The 15,747-nt window shown below is 40.5% G+C and overlaps 1 protein-coding gene across 1 annotated transcript in view; it reads left to right on the forward strand.

Annotated features, from left to right (window-relative positions):
- Positions 1-15,747, forward strand: part of pparg (peroxisome proliferator-activated receptor gamma) — a 40,943-nt gene that overhangs the window by 7,004 nt on the left and 18,192 nt on the right. The gene's annotated exons all lie outside the window — the stretch shown is intronic.

Consider the following 15,747-nt stretch of genomic DNA (forward strand, 5'->3'; position numbering starts at 1 on the left):
CTTGGCTATGCATGTGTGGGCATGTGTAAAAGGGAAGTTTTGCAGATTTTGAACTATCAGTGTTAACAAAAGAACATATGGGAAAAATACCCTATGTCTGTGTATTTCTCCTACGCCTGTGATGTGTTTTGCGTCCTTTCCCTTATGCCATCACACTCTCTCTCTCTCTGTGTGTGTGTGTGTGTGTGTGTGTGTGTGTGTGTGTGTGTGTGTGTGTGTGTGTGTGTGTGTGTGTGTGTGTGTGTGTGTTGTGTGTGTGTGCATGCGTGCATCACGTGTAGGCCTATCACTATTGATTTATGTGCATACTTCAGCTGTTGGGTTTGTAATCACTCAACGCAGATCCATTCTGTGCTCCCCAGTCCCCACCCAACAAGTATTAGGGGGTTGTGTGAATGTTCAAAGGTTTATTCTCTTCATGCCATCACAATGTCAGGGCGGAGCACCACAAGTTGTTAAAGGACTCCACGTTATCACATTTGACCATCAACGTTCATCACTGTCAAGAAATATATATTCTCTTGCAATACATATAGGAAGTTTCACGACTTTCATGTCATGTCATGATGTTGCAATGCTGCTTGGCTCCTATATAGCTGTAGACAGCCTGAGCTTAAAGCAGAAGATACATGTCTATTTAAGTACAGCAGACAGTTTTACATTTACTGTATAAATCACTAGAGCTCATCCTGTATTGACTGCACCAGAAAACGTCTTTGAGATGTGTTGTACATTCTAGTCATTGCCCCTTAAAAAAAAGAAACTATTGCAATGCACATTCAGTGCCAGGCCGTCATTCGGAATGCTTGCTTGAACCAAGTGGGCCGGTTATGGAGAATAGCTGATCCGATCAACTTCACACTTGTCTTCCTCGAGTCCTCCCCAACACACTTGGCAATTGTGAGGTTAATCAGATGGGTGGTTCATGAGATATGTGTGATAAGTGTGAAGTCATTCGAATGAATGGTTCTCGAGATATGTGAAGTACAGGCAGACATATTGGGGCGGCAGTGGCTCAGGGGTAGAGTGGCCGGTAGAGCGGCCCGATGGGAAGGCAGTTCAGAGTTAGTGTCGAAGTGTCCTTGAGCAAGACTCTGAACTTGGTTTGTGCCTTGCATGGTTTCCTCCGCCATCGGTGTATGAATGTGTGTGTGAATGGGTGAATGTAATGCACATCTATGTAAAGCACTATATAAATGCACCATTTAACATTTACATACTGAGATTCCTGGAATGTATAGGTAGATCGATACAGTAGAGGCAAACACTTAACGCCCAGTAAGGTATAATTAATTGAGTGGTAATGTCAGTCAATATCATTTTGTACAAACACCATGAATACTGTAATTGCTGGAAGGAAGCGTGAGTTGTAGCTCACTGTCATTCTGCTAAACTCTGTATAGCCTCAGACAAAAGCGGAACTAGACACCATAGTGAAAGTCTGGTTTCACTCTTTTGTAGGAAAAGATTCTGGTTCAAACTGATTGTACATTCCACTCTGATGCAATACAACAGACATGTATTTTAGGGAAGATTGACCGAGTCAAATCAATGCTGAGGATTAAGCTGGGTTTACGTGGTGTATAGGACACTTCCTGGGGCACCTGCTGGCCTACCGGTCCAGGCGTATACCACATGGGCTCAGTGTTGCCTGACAGCGCGTCTGGTTCGATTCCCGATCCCGACTACCTTTGCTGCGTGTCACTCCCCATCTCTCTCTCCATTTCCTGTCAGTCTACTCTACTAGCGATAAAGGCCGTTTTATATATATCTTTATACGACTTTGCCTCTGTGGCCGTGGGTTCTTAGCTACAAACAGTAGCCTACTAGTTTAAAAACTGAGAATAGTGGCACTCCAAAAAAAAAAAGCAAGGCTTGACTCAGATCCACAATCGTTTATCATCCTACATCAGGCTGACACATTTTGTCTGGAGCCTTCGTCAAAGCATCATCTTTTTTTTATGAAGGCTCAGCCTGATAAATAAAAATAATTATGTATATCCGAGTCATGCCTTGCATTTTGTAGATTCCCACTATTCCCACTTTTGTGGTGTGGTGTTTTCTTACATTTTGCTATGTCATTGTTATCACTGTGTCACTATATTCAAAGGTGTCCAGAATGATTTGTAGTCGCTAGTCAGTGCCAAGAATGAGGTGTGGTTGGTTAATGTCTCTGTTATAATTCCACACAGTAAAATCATCAGTGTTAATTTAACTCTGATAAAGGACAATTAGGAGTTAAATGAACACCGGGGACTTTTCTGTGTGTATTGACTAAGCGTGAACTGTTTTAAAGTTATCAAACACGGGTCAAAGCCAACCAAACCCGATGAGGTTAATCACTTAAACAAGCTATTGTTCATTCTTGGGTTTAAATCCTAGTAGACCTTGTATCTGAACTGTGCTGTTCTTTTCCAATGCAAACTTCTAATAAAGTATTCAATCAATCAATCAATCAATCAATCAATCAATCAATCAATCAATCAAAACTTAAACCCTATGGGGTTCCCCAGGGGTCTATACTTACTCCCCTCCTTATTCCCTCTACAGACACCCACAAATCTCTTCGCTGAAGAAAGCCAATCTACCAACTCACAACGGATTGCGAATTTGCGTTGTGAGCTTGCTGTTTAAAGAGACTTCTCTCCTTCCCCCCCTCCTCCGAGAACAATCTATCTATCTATCTAACTAGCTATCTTTGACAAATATTAACCCATTTCCCACAAATGTTCACTTCGCATGCCCGGAATTGTGACGCTATATGGTTCATGTGGTTAAAGAGGATACAATTCAGAATGAGGGAAACAATCTCAGCCTGGTGATATTGCATGGGTATTGCATTATGCCAGGTGGGTGGCGCAGCAGAGGCGACTAGCGCCGCCTGCGTCACCGCTGTCACGATGGAGCTGAGTGAGCTGCAGCGGGAAGCGAGAAGTGCAACCAGAGGATGAAGCAACAGGAAGTCGACCGCATCTGAAGTCTACTACACCACACACAAACGCACGCGCACACGCACACACACATGCCTGCGATTAAAGATATGTATACACACAACATATCTAGATCTACAGTATATGCGCTCAAATACAGTACAGTATACAGCCGTGCATGTACTGTAAACGCATGCATGTGGACGCACCACGCAGGGAGTCACGGTGACACACACAGTGGTACGTGATGACCATAGGGTTGCACGCTGATGAGGAAAGAGGTAGTAACTGACACCAGACCACATGATAGTTAGCTGTCTGCACTTCTGCTGAGCTTTCTGTCCGTCATGAAAGTATGACTCCACACACGCACTTGCACACACGCACACACCGCGATATCCTCTCACCTTCCTGCAACCTCACTCAGTGGCCAGCACCATACAGCCAGTGAAAGCCCTCTTATCTGGTGGATGGGAGACAGGGTGAGTGTAGCTGAACTACAGTATATCATACTATGTATTTTTATAAATAGATGTAAAAATGAAGGCAAGGACAGGATTGCATGCAGGCACACACACACACACGCACGCACGCACGCACGCACACACACACACACACACACACACACACACACACACACACACACACACACACACACACACACACACACACACACACACACACACACACACACACAAAGATTTGTGAAATAATTTTTTTGCATGTGAAATTGCCAATGTTGACGAAGGGCATCTTGCCTGACACGTCCATGTGGCAATAAATCCACAATTTGGAGTGCTGTTCTTGCTTTCTTAATCGTTATTTACCACTTTAACCACTTTACCCGATATATTGACCAGGGTCCTCAAGGACCCTATACTTGGCCCCTTCCTTTTTTTTCTCAACAAAAAATATTTCTACAGAGAATAGCTGATCTACAGTACTAGCTAGCTCACAACAGATCGCAATGCAACGCTTATTTTCAGCTAATGTTCGCCCATTTTCGCCTATTGTTCGCCTGTTATGTGAGTAAAGCCCTTATCAGAGTCTGCGGTGAAGAGCCTATCACCGCAAATTTTAGGTGTAAAGCTATCCACCTAAAGTGAGAAAACAAGTGGAGGCCATCATAGTCAGTCACGGTGAAGTCCTATCACTGTGACTGACTGGTTCTAGATCGACCAATCAGTGGATGGGGTGATGGGAAGATCTGTCTGATAGTAAAAACAGAGAGATGTGTCGGGATTCGCGGTGGATAGCTCTTCACCGCGAGTAATGACGTAATGTTGTAGTTGTATGACTTAAAAAGACGGTGGATAGCTTATCACCGCGGTGCCTACTATGATAGGGGCTTAAGGTTCCAAGACCTAGTTTTCAAGAATAAGATAGAATCATCAGTTAGTTGAGTGCATTGTACCTCATTGTCTAAATACAGTGTGTGTGTGTGTGTGTGTGTGTGTGTGTGTGTGTGTGTGTGTGTGTGTGTGTGTGTGTGTGTGTGTGTGTGTGTGTGTGTGCGTGCGTGCGTGCGTGCGTGCGTGCGTGCGTGCGTGCGTGCGTGCGTGCGTGCGTGCGTGTGTGTGTGTGTGATTATTTAATTAGGTCTCTGAATAGCAAAAAGTGCTTAAATGATACACAGTCCATTTAATGTTTATCGTCAAGCCTTATCAGGGTCTGACCAAAGCAGACCATGTAAATACCAGAGCTCTTACTATAAAATACTTAGCCTCAGACATGCATGGACTTAGAAGAACTTTACTGATTGTGTGTGTTATCCATTACCAGAAAGTAGATTAGAGATTGTACTGTTTGTATGTCACCACAGAGGAAATTGTATATGTTAGAGACAGGGATTAAGTTATGGTTTAACTTGAGTTCGTGTTAGAAGGACTAGGCATTTACCGCATGTAAAGTTGTGGTTATGGTTCGGGGTTGGGCAATGGGAATAGCTAAAATGCACGAGAATATCTTTGTAAATGCATTTTAAGTGTGTGCGAGTTATCAGATGATCCAGTCAATTTGAAAGTGCATGAACTGTTTTTTCTTCTTTTTACCCTCCCAACTGCAATCCATTCTTTCGAACTTTTACCTCCTACTCAACTTGACTTTGGTTTGACTTGTCATTTCTTTCCAATCAGTGCAACCTGTGTGAGGGTAGAACAGAGGATTAGACCAGACACCAGACTACCAGAAGCAGTGTGGTTGTAATTTTACTCAATGTAGTGCCAGCCAGACAGAGATTGTGGTGTACCCACTGTGCTGATCTTTGAAGATTAGCAATCATCATGTGTGTTGGTGTATGTATTGGCCATGATGAGCAAATTCTCTACTAGCCAAATGAGTGGGTGCTCAGACAGCCACATTTTCGTTTCTACTAATGGGGCAGTCCAGATCTCTGGTTGGCACCCTCGTTGGCACAGTTTGGTTGGGCTTGGTTTACTCTGTTTGGAGGGTAATGCAACTTTGTGTATACCGTAGATTCTAGAAAGTCCTACGTTTTAATCCTTTTTTGCTCACAGGGTTGGAGCTATCAGATGTATGATCTGTGCTGCAATATCATTCACAGATGTACCTTGCCCTCACCGTACAACTTTAAACCAGTTTATTCCAATTCTTGTTGTCTCAAATGAAATCATCCTCTTAATCCGGTTGATATACCCTCCTTTTCTTTCTTTTTTTTTATTACATGTTTTGGAATTAGTTTTTGACATTAAAGGTTGCAGACCACTGGTCTAGCAGATATTAAAAACTGGATGTTAAATAAATTCCTTCAATTGAACTCTTAACAAAACTAAAATTCTCATAATAGGTCCAGATCACACACATTCTTAAAGTCAGTGATCACTTTTTCAGGTATTATTTGATGATAGCCTAAACTTTGAGAGCCATGTTAACAAATCTGTTCACAGATGTTTTCAATCATCTCGGGAATATATTAGGGCTGTGCTCAAAATCCTTAATATAGGGATAGGTATAGATTTTTACATTTATTACAGTTTTCATAAAATGTCTGCATTTGTCTGCACACATCATATCGTGAGCAACCTGCCAATACCCAGCCCAGCCCTAGAATACATCCATTTATTTTTGTTTTGAGACACTAAAATCATCCAATGTTTTATTTCTTATAGCACATTGAATATTGTATGTCATATTAACATGTCTCGTATTATTAAAGTTATTAAAAAACTCCATAGGCTTCAAATTGTACAAAATGCTGCTTCCCTACACTAGTTGCCTGTCTGTTTCAGGATTGATTTAAAGCTTCTACTGATTGCATTTAAGGCAGTTCATGGCCTGGCTCCTAATTGCATTTTACAGTTATTAACCTGTTAGGAACCTGTGTACAGCCTGAGGGCCTCAGGCAGGAACCTGCTGGTTATTCCTGAGTAGTGTGATTGTGTTACAGTTAAACAAACCAATTGACTTGAAAAGATAATCAACAATTAAAATCAATTAATTATCTATGCCTATTTTGGGTGTGGATCAGAGTTAAGGATCATTTTCTTTTTTCTTAATTTTTTTATGTAAAAAATATTGAAAATAGCAGATCTACTGTACAAAACATCTGTACGGTGAGCTCGTAGATCTGCTATTTTCACTATTATTGACATATTAAAAGAAAAGAAAAAACGCCTATAATAGTAAAAAATGTAAAATGATGCATATGTTGTTAATCGATTAATTGATATATAAAAACAATACAATTTTAAATCCAAAAAGTAATCAATAGAATAATGGCTAAGAAGATTATGGATAGTTGCAGCCATTGTGCCTTTTCTGTCAGTGTCTTCACTTCTTAAGACATACTTTTATTGAAAGGACTTTACATCATAAAATATATCGTCGTTGTCGGGTGAAAACCTTGTATGTCCAAAACCGTTCGTTTTGCATTTACACTTTTAAAAATGATTTAAACTAGTGAAAACAGCCGATCTAGCGTTGTGTGCTTGTAGATCTGCTGTTTTGTGCGACGGCCTTGTATGATGAAGCAGGGCTTTACTTTGCGAAAGAACGTACACATTTGAAACTTGGAGATACGAGGTTTCCAGTTCCACCCGACAACGACGATATATTGTTTGAGTCTCACAATGTTTTATTTCTCACACGCACTTTACATTTTAATACGTCATGTTGTTTTTTTTGTTTGTTCTTTTGCCGTGATTTTGATCACAGATTTCTCATAGTGATAAGACTGGGTTTCAGATCTTATGGGTATGGTGAGAGGATGCAGGGCATTTCTTTATTTCAGTCAGCGATACTGAACAATACTGATGGTAAACATGGTGAGGTCAGGAAGTCATAGCTGTAGGTTGCCTGTTTTCTCCATCTCTCTGTCTCTGTCTCTCTCTCTCTCTCTCTCTCTCTCTCTCTCTCTCTCTCGTTCTCTCTCTCTATCTCTTGTTGGGTGCCGTAAGGCCACAGGAGATTTCGATCCCCTGTCCATTAAGACCGATTCTACAAATGCCTTCTAAAACAGTAGTTCTCGTCACACTTTTTTTGCAGATGTACAACCTCGCAACACATCTTTTAACTATAAAACAACTCACAATTTATTTTGTGAGGAACAGGAAAAGAAAAGGTCTTCACAATGTCTATTTCTCAAATTCTACAACTTGTGGGGACATTTAGGTCCTCAAAATTATAGTAATACAAACAAAACACACACACACACGCACGCACGCACGCACGCGCGCGCACACACACACACACACACACACACACACACACACACACACACACACACACACACACATACTGTACACTGTGATAAAAGAAATGAAACACTGCATCGAAACCACCGCATCTTTAGACAGGAAACACCCTGGCCTGCACAAAATTGTACCTTTGTCTTGTTTCTAAACACTATCATGCAGCAACCATTGATTTAAGATAGTAATAATTTGTGTATATTACTTCACTCTTCATAGCATTCCAATCTATTGATATGTTATGTTAATGTTAATATGTCACAGTTTTAAGATTTTACGTAATAGTTATCTGTTGCACAGTGCACTTAATATTTTAATATGTTCCTTAGGGCGTCTTACTGGTGAATGAATGAATGAATGAATGAATGAATATTACAGTACTGTGGTTAACATGTACATGTATATGTTGCTGTACCTATTATATTGCAGTAATGTGGTTAATAATATGTTATGTTAATATGCAGCACTGTATTGTTCTTGATCTGGTTTGACAGTTAGCAGTGCAGCTTTCACCTTCAGAAAGGGAGCGTACTTTTGAGTTAGAAAGATAAGAATGTTGATGCATCTGAATGCAGCTGGGCAGGTTTTCCCATTGTCTCGCAGATTACCACTTGGGCCACGTGTGTCACCTTATAGGTGTTGTTAACGCTACCTGCCATGCCAAGAACTAGAGCACGACCCTCTTCTATGTCCACACCAAGCACCATAACTATACTCTATAAATCATTGTAACTCAAGTGCGAGGCAGAGTTTGTGCCACAACTATAATGAAGACAGGTGAACGATATATTTATGTTTATGGTTAATTGTTAATTAATATCAATATTTGAATGTATAGATAGTTGTGTGGGTGGACATTTAGAGCTGAGTTCAACGATGACTTTATCTTTCATTTATCAGCAGTGATTTAACGGTATTACAGTTACTCAAAGAAACTGTAATATCGTTGGCTGTTTCTAATCTGAAATGTTTGTAGGTTTTTGTTTGTCTTGGAACAATAGGGGTAGGGTTACTGATGTGATATGACAACATGCACAATAATTAGCATTATCATATAAAGTAGTGTAATTTGACCCATGGGCTGAACAGTCCTGGACATTGTTGTATCGTTGCTGTTGTGAAGAAATACAAATATAAAAAAACATTGCGTTCCTTTTGCAACCATGTCCCTGAAGAAAATGATTTCACATCTCGTTGCTGAACCTTTGCTTTTTCTCTCCTATTTCTCCACCTCCCCCTTTTAGGCAGGCGATCATAGCGTAGAACCACTCCCAAAATTACGCAGATACTTGCATTTGTGTGTGTTCCATCTGTTGTTGATCAAAATGTGAGATATGGTATTTAATGTTTTCTTATACACTTGAACCCTAGCATCACTATTCTGAGCATGTCATAATAGAGCCCTCAGGGTCCCAACACGTAGCGCTGTGATGCTGCACTGTGTGCTCCTAGATTGGCTATTTTCTGCCTGGGAGGGGTTTGGTATAGAGGAGGGAAAAAAGACTGGGCCAAGAACAGACGCGTAGGCAGTGGTGGGCAAAAGCACTCAAATATTTTACTTAAGTAAAAGTATCAATACTGCAATGCCGAAATACTCTGTTACAAGTAAAAGTTCTGAATTCTAAATTGACTTGAGTAAATGTACTGGCATCATAGTATAAAGTAGCCTACCAAAAGTAAAGTAGTCATTATGCAGAGTGTCCCATTTCACGTTTTCAAAATAGTAGATCTAGAAGCTTACAATGCGTAGATCGGCTTGTAGATCGGCTATTTTCAAAATGCCGAAATGTATACCGGTATAGGGCTGAAGTGGTTAATGTATGTTTCGTAATAATAATCAAAATCTACCTAGTAACTAGTAACTAAAGTTTTCAAATAATTGTAGAAATTGTAAAAGTACAATATTTTCCTATGAGATGTAGTGGAGTAGAAGTAAAAATATTGGAAATTGGAAATACTCAAGTAAAGTAAAAGTGCCTGTGGGGGACCCCAGTCAACTTGTGCTTTAAAGGGATATTCCACTTTCAAAAGAACTTTTGGTCATTTTATCGTCTAATCAGGCTTTTATGAACACCCTGAACAGATTTTAAGTTGCTTCATTCAATATTTAGATATTTGATGTAAATGTTATCAGGCCCTCCAGGCCCAGAGCCTCTCCCCATACACACCCATTGTAACTTCAAACTCCATTTTAACCATGATAGATTAATTTAAAACAACCATTATTTTTCTGGTGACTCATATTACCCTCCTAATACGTGAGCAGGCCGTGTTCTTTCGATAACTTTTTTAATTTATTTTTAATAATTCATTTTTGCATTAAATATTTTTCATTTTCCCAAAGAATTATTCAAAATAAATGAAAAAGTTATCAAACTAAACACGGCCTTCTCACGTATTAGGAGGGTATTATGAGTCAACAGAAAAATAAAATAGGTGTTTCTAATGAATCTATCATGGTTAAAATGGAGTTTGAAGTTACAATGTGTGTGTATGTGGAGAGGCTCTGGATCAAGCTTCCTGATAACATTTACATCAGATATCTAAATACTGAATGAAGCAAATTAAAAACTGTTCAGGGTGTTCATAAAAGCCCGATTAGACGATAACATGACCAAAAGTCTTTTTGAAAGTGAAATATCCCTAACTACTACTCATATCCTACTGAAAGATTCACCATACATACCATAAACGATATAATTTTTTTAATGTAAGTATTTAGTATTGTGTTTAATATGATAAGTATCTAGAATGAGATAAATTCAGCCTTGCGTGTTAGTGCTGAGAAATTCAAAATTTTTCACTGACATTTCTTTTGACCTCAGGTCATCTTTACCCATTCAGACGTACGCACCCAGCCCGCAGTGAGTTATCTGTTAAACATTAGCGATGTTGCTGATTAACAAAATTGTTGTTGGTTTACATACATCACAATATCTACACAATATCTTTAATATATTGTTAATATTCCTTAATAAATATTATTATCCATATTTATCTACAGTTAGTGTTAATGCAAATGAGCTAATAAAGAGTAAGACGACTCCCACCAAATGTATGTTTGTAAGGCCTACTATTTGTATATATTTAGTTGTGTATATATTCGTATGATACAAACTTTTCCGGATTTGCACTTTCCACGTGGAGATACAATTTCTGACTGACTCCGGTCGTGTATTTCGGTTTATTGTCAGTCTTCTTGGTTCATGGATTCCAGTAGCTTGCCAGACCTGCTTACTGGTTTGCGTTTTTATTGTTTTTACATAACAGAAGAGAAGATAGAAACTACTCCTACATGTGGTACACTTACTGCAGACAAGAACCAACATGCGGACAGAAATCTGAGCGCCAGTGAAAGAATGGGTGCCAGCATAATGCATACAGTACATGCACACTTGCACAGTGCATGCGAGCATACACACGCACGCACGCACGCGCGCACGTACGTACGCACGCACGCACACACACACACACACACACACACACACACACACACACACACACACACACACACACACACATGCACACGCACACTGACAGGCACTCTGAGCATGCTCATGTCTTTTGTTCATGCACTATGCGTAAACATAACTAATCATCTGTCATCCTTTGTAACGTTTGACAGAGTACACTTTTTGCATGTGCACACAATGATCACCAATACAACAGGAAACATTTGTCATTATCTCCTCCCTGTGCACCTTGTTGTGTGAGAAAATATTTAGCAAGATGATGCATGGCAATGAGCCAAAGCCATAAGCCAAACGGGGAAAGTTTGTATTCTACAGTTATTTTCGTTTTAATTGCATCAACATGACTCGAGTACCTCCATTGGACTAGAAAGGGCCAAGACGTTTTTGGAGCCGTGTGCAAAGCACGTGAGCTCCCAGTAAGTGGCTTTCGGTTTTTGTCTCGTCTTGTGGCTTTCGGTTTTTGTCTCGTCTAGTGGGGAAAAATTGTGTCGTTCAGTTCGAACAGGATCTGCGCATGCGCGTCTTTAGCGCGCACACACCTATTGCACGCACACGCACACACACACACACACACACACACACACACACACACACACACACACACACACACACACACACACACACAAATGCACTGACAAGTCTGACAACAGACAGTCAGTGTGAGATGCTGCTAGCTGCAGGGCTAGTAATAGTATGAGACCCAATAACTCTATGTATGAGACAGACAAAACGGCAGAGATTTTTGTAGCAGACAACCACAATCAAAACTACAATATTACCGCTGACGGCGCTGCGCGCAGCAAATACCGAAGCGTTGAAACGGCACATCTGTAGACAGCGCGAGCCCCAGACACACACTCTCCCAAGAACAGGAGCGCTCCAACTTGTACACGAGCACATAGTAGCTTACGTCCTTTATACAGTGCTCCCCAGACCCCCGCACCAACACGCTAACAGTGACCACCAAATGAGTTGCACTGTACTTGAGTTATTTTTCCATACGCCAACAATCTTCACCAAAAATAGACGATCTACAAGCTCTTGTAGCATCTTGTAGTGAGCTTGTAAATCTGCTACTTTTGGTGAATATCCCCTTAGAATAGGGAATAGGGATGCTGGGGTTTAGTGATTGAATGCCAAGTATAAACGTTTATTTTAAATCTGTCCTAATGAAACACTCAAAAGTGTGCAAAATCATGTTCTTTATTTTCAGTTAAATAAAGTGCAAGCTTTTGGTCATATACCTTCTTCAGGCATGCAGCACCTCGATGAGCGGTGGTCCTTTCACTATTAATCTGTACTAATGGAAGCAGATATTTTTGTTATATAAGGCCTATTATGGACAGTATTTGTTATTATTTCAAATAATAGTAAATATGCTGCATTTGCATAAAGCAAGTATTTGTCTACTCCCATGTCGATATGAGTAGTAATATCTGTTTAAGGTACAAAATATGCGATTAACTATGAACAATCATGCGATTAATCTGATTAAATATTTGAATCGACTGACAGCTCTAACTAGACCACATAATTTAGAGATCTAAAAAACATAGAATTTATAGTTCTAGAACACATAGAAAACATAGATCTAGAACACAGAATCAAAAACATAGATCTGGAACTGCTCAAATTCACGGCTCCACTTCGAACCAAGGTTTGATTTTTTTTTGCAGTGTGCAGCGTACATGTTTTTTTATTGTTTAAAATGGGAGTGTGACAAGAAGCTGAACATCTATTTTGTGGCGCGCGTCCAAATTAGGTGGTTTTATCTTCTGGGCGCAGATAATTTGGAAGCGTTTTTAGCAGAACGCTTTGCGTTTTCACCAGGGATGAAACGTTTGGTGGACACATTCATCTACCTTTCTCTTTTGTTATGAAAGCTCTCATTTGTTTTTGTTTTTTTTTGGTTCTTTTATGAGATTATATTTCATAAGTAAGGATGTGATTGAGCTTCAGAAAATGATCTGGGGAATTGCTCTCTTTCTCTCTCCTAACTCACCTCTTTATCTCTCTCCCTCGCTTTTCAGAGTGGTGGTTCTATGAGTACATTCCTGCCTCCAAGTCATGCCAACTAGAGTAGAAGTCTAGCCACTGTCCTATTACTGTAACCCACGATTGGATTGGCCACCAAATGGAAAAATAACTGCTTCTCTGACTATTAATAGAAAGCATTTGCCCTGCAATAGCTTCCATAGCAATTCCATATAGACAGCTTGACTTCCCCTCTCTTCCACTCACTCCCTCCCTCCCTCTCTCTCTCTCTCTCTCTCTCTCTCTCTCTCTCTCTCTATATATATATCTCTCTCTCTCTCTCTCTCTCTCTCTCTCTCTCGCTCTCTCTCTCTCTCTCTCTCTCTCTCTCTCTCTCTCTCTCTCTCTCTCTCTCTCTCTCTCTCTCTCTCTCTCTCTCTGTAACAATGTGCCAGTTGCTATGAATTTTAAGTGGACCCCCCCAAATGATTTCTGCTGTGCCCACATTCCAGCAAAAAGGGAAACAATCAGTAAATGGAAGAGGAGGATGTTTGTTTCATAGGGATATTTTGCCAAGTCATTTGGAACCATTTCAGGACATTTTTATACCTGTTTGCTCTATGCCCTTTGTATTCTTCCTCTTCATAGTGTTTTTTTCCTATTGTGCTGTATGTTGATGTAATTCATCAGAGTCTTTGACACAGAGGTTGATTGGATGAAGGTTATTTTCAGACCAGATGGTGATTGCGGAGGTTCGCTCCGAGACCAGGTGTTTCTCAACACTGGAGCTCACATCTGGTGATTGTTCATGACTGTAGGTGCTCTCTCTCTCTCTCTCTCTCTCTCTCTCTCTCTCTCTCTCTCTCTCTCTCTCTCTCTCTCTCTCTCTCAGCTCCTGTTCAGCTTGCATACTGGTCTCAACCAGTATGGGAACGTCTAAATCAGGAGAAATATCACAATAGGCATTGTTTTTTCTTAGAGACAGAGGTATTTGCCATGCAGTGTCCTCAGAATCCCTGAACTACTGTATCAGGTTGCATGTTGTAAATCTTTGCCTTCGCTGAACGCTTCTTAAGCATATGCTTCCTGGTTTTACACAGTGCTGTGAATGTCTATAAGCATTGAAAAGAATGTCGAGCTGGATCAATTTATCGGCTGATTTATCAGCCGATAAATGAGTTACAAGCATATATATGCCGTAAGGCAGGGGTATTCAACTAGAGTAGGCAGGGGGCCACAATTGTAAAATCACTTGGAAGTCGCGGGCCAGGTAGGCTGGCAAGGTGAAGTGTTTACATGTTCATATGAATGAAATTGAGCACCCATCTGGTAATTATTATTATTATTATCCAATAATAATTTGTTAAATGTATTTCGTTTTTAGTTTTTTTTTTTTACATTGGAATAGGTAATTGAGGGGCCACAAGAAAGCTCTGCTAGGGCTGAATTTGGCCTTCGGGCCGCCAGTTGGATATCACTGCTGTAAGGGGTTAACTGGGCTCTTCACTGAGAAAACCTTCTCATGTAAGATGTATTAGCTGTGTTTGTTATTTCCTCCCAAGATAATTGTACATCTTCTGCTTTCGGTGGCCTGTTTGAGGTGCTGTATTGTTGATGACTCTGCACCCCCCTTGCATCAGTTTGTTCTTGAGAGAAAATGGTTTTGAAAGTCGTCTTCCATGACACTGCCAAAACGGCACTGTTGAGTGTAGCACACTGTTCTTTAAAGCAATCATTTGATGTACGTACAGTACAGTATGTCAACAAAAAATAACTTTCTAATAAACGTCAAATGTCAAAAAAACATATCTTTCTAATAAACACTTTTGGTGCAACTTAGACACATCATCAGCGATGTATCCAGCTCAATTAGCGATTAATTGATAGCCCGTATAACTATACTGCTGAATGACATGTTCCAAAAGCTGGAATCTCATTCTAGCCCTATTCTTTGGCCTCAGACTCTGTTGTCTCTCAGTGTGCTTGGGTTGGGCAACAGCGAGCCACCCAAACATGAGGGGAAGAAGAGGGTGTTTTGAGCCGAGCAGACGGGCGTCAGGGCCAGAGTTCAGCTTGTACTCCTCGTGACAGTCTGTCTTCTTGTTTACTAGATAACGGACAGACCATGCAGTTCTTTTTTTTTTTTTTTTTTACTTTGTTTATTGTATTTTCCATTGAAGCATTGGTACAATAAGACAAGTAGCAGCTTCTTTTAGTACATCCATCAAATACACAATTATAATAAACGGAATGCATTATATCACCCAAAACATAAAAAAGAAAGGATAATAGATAAATAAACGTAAGGACAGTTCTAAGGACCATGCAGCGACGGCCTGCATGTGTGTGTGTGAGTGTGTGTGTGTGTGTGTGTGTGTGTGTGTGTGTGTGTGTGTGTGTGTGTGTGTGTGTGTGTGTGTGTGTGTGTGTGTGTGTGTGTGTGTGTGTGTGTGTGTGCGCGTGCGTGTGCGTGGGGCCACATTTGCGTGCATCAACTGCACATGTATGCATCTTTATTGCTTAATTTTTCTATTATCACCACATGCCCATGGACAAGTAATCCGCTCTCTGTCTGTCTGCATATCTGTCTGTCTGTCTGTCTGTCTGTATGTCTGTCTGTCTGTTGTATCTCCCCCCCCCCCCCCCCCCCCCCTCCTCTAG

Source organism: Nannobrachium achirus (genome assembly GCF_963921795.1).
Source record: "Nannobrachium achirus genome assembly, chromosome: 6".
Lineage (NCBI taxonomy): Eukaryota > Metazoa > Chordata > Actinopteri > Myctophiformes > Myctophidae > Nannobrachium > Nannobrachium achirus.